Raw genomic sequence first — 5,376 nt, forward strand, 5'->3', positions numbered from 1 at the left:
CTTTGCAAAGGTAAAGTTATCAGTTAAAGCAGCAACAGTCAAACCAAGTAAATGTTTTGCTTCAAGAAAATAGAGACCGTGTCTCTTAGGGGCACTAATGACCAAGTCATTTCCCTTAAGAATTTTCATATGTCCTTGACCCATTTTAATGTCAAACTCCATATCATCAAGCATTCCTAGAAACACCAAATTTTTTTTAAGTCTGGAACATACTTGGTTCCTTTCAAATTTAGGACATTACCATTTTCTAACAACAGTTTTATGGTTCCTATTCCACTTATTTTACAGGTCATATTATTTTCCATTATAACTTGCCCACTTGTTATCTTTTCAAAGTCAAGAAAACTATTCTTGTTTGGGCACACGTTGAAGGAACACCCAGAGTCAAGAATTCATTCATTATTTAGCTTCTTTTCAACATTAACAAGGACCAATCCATCTTAGGTTTTATCCTTATTGAATACTAAGGCGACATTACCACCCTCAACTTTCTTTTCTTTTAGCTCATTTTCTTTTTATAACAGTCTTTAATGAAGTGGCCTGGTTTCCCACAGTAGAAACATTTTTCCCTTTAGCCTTATTCTTAGATTTGGCTTTTTCACTCCATTTGTTTTTATTCTCATTAAGGTTCTTAGAGTGATAACTTGGTTTACCTAACCCCTTTCCTTTTGCCATAAGGGTGTTACCACTGTGATTATCCTTAGTTTGATATTTGATTTCCAATGCTTTATTTCTTAAGGCATTTATAATCACATCAGTAGTAAATGTAAGTATTATGCCCTAGGTCCAATCAACCTTAGACATAAATATTCTTAATATATAATTAATGCAGTTTAATGGCAGATCTATTATTTAACAGACAATTAAATTAAATAATAGAATCCGTAGATTCAAATCTTTGTAATTTGTTAATCACAAGAAGTTGTGGTTGTGAAATACAAATTACATATGATTGAATCTTAAATCGACTGTGGTCGTAAGTAATAACGAGATATGTATATCATTATTACGGATAGACAATCACGTGTGGCATTTCTTACTTGTGAAGTAAGTAGCTGATCTCACAAGTTAAAGTATGGTGACACTTAAATGAACACGTGGATGTTTTGTTATAGAACAAAACATTGGAGACCCACCGAGAGATTCCACATGGATAACTATTTGAGTGTCAATGCTTAATCTCTAATGTTCGGTAGTGAGATTGGTACTTAGACTTGAGGTCGTCATAGTATCTTATATGAGGATAGTCATACTTTGACAGTCTTGGATGTTTCTCTGTCAAGGGCCGCTAATACGGCATCGTTCGGGTATATCAAGAATCTTATGAAGGTTGTGAATGACCAATAGATGATTCGTCACTCTTAAATAGTAGGAGATTATGATCTGCGTTTCATTCAATTAAGTCGATAGCGAAATCCTTGGCCAAGGTGTACTTGTAAGTCGAAAAGGAGTTTTCAACTTATATTGACTTAATAGTGGAGTGAAAGATATAATCGATATTTGGGATTGACACACTTCCATATCTCGTAATTGATCGGATCATATTGACGAATGGATTATAGATTCTCCGTCACATGTATTGCCCTGACACATTACTAGATGTCAATTTGAGACGACGAGTGTGAATTGGTGATAAATTAAAAGAGTGTTTTAATTTATCAATTTTGATTAGATCAAAATAATATTTCATGTCGTTAGGCATCGTGATTGGGAACCTGATGGGTCGTACACAAAAGAGAATTGGAAGATTGCAATTTGTCAATTAATTAATTTAACAATCGTTGGATAAATTAATTAATTGGGTCGATTATCTATATACCCGAATTAATTAATTGGATTAATTAATTCACGGATCGAATTTAATTAAATTGATTAATTAAATATTGGATCGGACCAGGTCAGGCTCGTTTGGGCTTATATAAATATATGGCTAGGGTTTTCAAACCATATAGTTTTTCTCATAATTTTTCTTGCTAGTACAAGAGGAGAAAACCCTGGTAGCTGTAATATATTTTCTGTGTGATCACCGTTGGAGGCTAGACAATTGGACAACTGTGGGTGGCAGATCAAAGCTCTGGAGCAAGGGAAAAGCAAAGAAGTTTGCAGATCTTGTAAAATGTACAGTTTTTATCCCAATTTCTATTTAAACACAAAGATGAATCTTGGTGGGAATCGAAATATATTTTAATTTCCGCTGCGCATGTTAAGTAGATTCATAACGACGGTATCAGAGCCTACTTTGTGTTTGTTACAAATTACTTTACATGTTGGAATAATTAAAAGTTAATTATTTTTCTTGTTTTAGCAATTGAGAACATAATTTTTATATTCAAAATCAGATTTTGAATTGAAAATATTTTGGATTGGAAAATATATAATCATTAAAATCAAAAAGGGATCCACTGGCTACAACAGTAGGCGCCGACCGAAAAGGGGACGACGGTGAGGCGGTAAACGCCGCTGTGACCAGCAGCGCATGTCGCGGCTTCAGCAACGGTGTGCGATGCCATTATTTTCAACAGCGCTTTAGCGCTGCTGATGCTGCAAGAGCCGCCGCGCCAAGCAGCTCCTGCTATGGTCAACGGCGCCGCCAGATGAAGGAAGAAAAAAAATCTCTAGGGTTTTCAGATTTTGGGTGGGAGAAGATGAAGGCGGGGGCTTCCACTGCAATTAATATAATTTCGAGCCCTCCGCCTACAATTATCGAATAAGGGGGTGATTTTACAATTTTAAATAAATGGATGCTCTGCAATTTTCAAAATTTGGAGGGTCGTCCTCAATTAAGGGAAATGGGGTCAGTTTGCAAAATTTTAAAAGGAGACCCGTTCTGCAATTTTTTAAATTGGAAGGGTCTGGTTCAAATTTTGAACTTGGCCCAATTTGTAAATTTCAAAATGATTTTGAATTTAAATTTTAAAATGGTTTTAAAATTATATTTTAAATGGGTTTGACCTATGATTTTAATTTTGAACCAATTAAAAAAAAATTTAAATTTGAATGCTTTTTATATTTTCGTTAAAATATGATTTTAACTTAAATATTAAACTTTGACCCTAAATTGAATTTATTTTATTTAGGAGTGTTATCTTAAATTAAAATATTAATTCAATTTAAATTAGAGTTTGACCCTAATTTGATAGTTAATTAAAATTTGATTTTAATTAATTTTTCGCTCGAATACGTTCTTGAAATTAGAACTGGATTCTAATTTGATATTTAATTAAAATTTGATTTTGATTAAATTGTCTCGTCCTAAATTCCTTCTTGAGATTAGAGTTAAACTCTAATTTGACATTTAATTAAAAATTGATTTTAATTAAATATGTTCGCCCTAGAATCTTGAAATTAGAGTTGGACTCTAATTTTGCTATTTAATTAAAATTTGATTTTAATTAAATTCAACCACCTTAAGTTAGGAAATTAGAATTGGACTCTAATTTGATATTTAATTGAAATGTGATTTTAATTAAATAGTCTCTCCATATAATTATAGAATTAGAGTTTGACTCTATTTCGGTATTCGGTATTTAATTAAAATTTGATTTTAATTAAATATGTCAGCTAATTAAATTAATTGATTAATATGATTAATTAATTATTTAATTGTTCCGATCTATTTTGTCTAAAATAGTTTAGAAGATTTTAATTGCTAGAAAATTAAAACATGTTTGCCTATAATATTAGATATTTTATAGGCATACATTTATGTTATTAATGTATTAGTGGACGATTATGGACTCGACCATATAGATGTGTTGAATGGTTAATTTTATTCTTGTCATTTTATGTGTGTGCGAGCCCGTTATTGTTGTTATTATTATGAGCCTGTGAGCTCTTAATCATTTTGGACCTACAAGTTCGTTATTGTTATTGTTGCTATGGGCCTGCGAGTCCAATTTCATTTAGGCCTGCGTGCCAACGAGTATAGGATACGTGTTGCATCTGGACTAATTGAAGAAACAAGAAGAGGAAGAGACCATGGAGATGGTGCATTGATACTGATCAATGTAATACCTCCTAGGAATTGACTAACTAGTCTTCTTTATGGTTCGGGAAGACTAGATAGTAAAGTCCATAATCATCCACACTATTATATTACATTATATATGTGTTTATTTGCATGGTAAATGTGTAATATAACATATATGATTGTTATGATGAGACTTTTGAATGCAAAACCACTCAACAAAATATTAAGTCACATTTATAAATGTCTTCCATCATTATAGTGAAAAACCACCCAAATTGCCTCAACTTGTTGAGTACACTCAAAGTTGGTCTATTAGGGATATGTTTGACACTATGAAATATTGGATATTTCTGAATGATGGATTCGATTTAACTAAAATTTATCTTTTGTTGAGTACACTCAAGGAGATAAATTTTAGAGGCATGTTAAGCTAACACATAAGATGTGTGAAAATAAAGAATTGTCAACTTAATGATCTGGGAGTTGTATGGAGATACAATCGATAATAGTATCTACCTAAATGTTATATTAAGGCTTGTTGAGTACACTCAAGGTCTTGATATAACATATGGGATCCCAACCCACTGGGAGTCGAGTATGGACTCCATAAATTTACGTGAGAGGGTCATAAATTTGAATTAAACAGTGGGAGCATAATTAATTTAATAAAAGTCCATGTTAAATTAATTGATGCATTTTATATATTATTCTTTTTCTTTTCGTCATTTATATTTATTGAATCGTGAGTAACTATGTGTTTTTGAGAGGCACACTGGATGCCAACAACCAAATTAAATCTTCTTGATTGATACTTCAATTTGAGAATTGTTTTCAAGTATAAGAAAGTTGGTTGTCCTTAAGTAGCCATTTTCCAGAGAAACCTGGTGATGACTCGTTTAAGGAAGAGGTGACTGCTATAATAAATGCAATGATGACAATAATACTGTAACGTATGTGATACTTGCAAATATGTCACCTGAATTACAGAAGCAACATGAGAGTATAGATGCTAACATATTAACACATAAATTTTTATTACAAAGAGTTGTATGATAATAATCATGTGTGGAAGGATATGAGACTTCCAAACAATTATACCGATACAAAATGACAGAGTAATCTTCAATCAGTGCTCAGGTACTGAAGATGATTAATATTGAGAAGTGTCTCAATTAAGTTCAATCATGAACTACAAACTAAATATTGACTTAGCTCTGCGATCTCTGTCAGAGAGTTATTCATACTAGTTATGAATTATGATATAAATAAGTTCGAATGTACACTCATTAAGTTGCTTAAGCTCCTTAAGATTGTTATGCCCAATATCAAAATTACAAGTGGGCAAGCCATTGATTCCTTTAAGGATATTAAAAGGAAGTCTAAAGGGGCTTTGTGAAAGCGTCCAA

This window comes from Olea europaea, chromosome 7, assembly GCF_002742605.1.
Source record: "Olea europaea var. sylvestris chromosome 7, O_europaea_v1, whole genome shotgun sequence".
Classification (NCBI taxonomy): Eukaryota; Viridiplantae; Streptophyta; class Magnoliopsida; order Lamiales; family Oleaceae; genus Olea; species Olea europaea.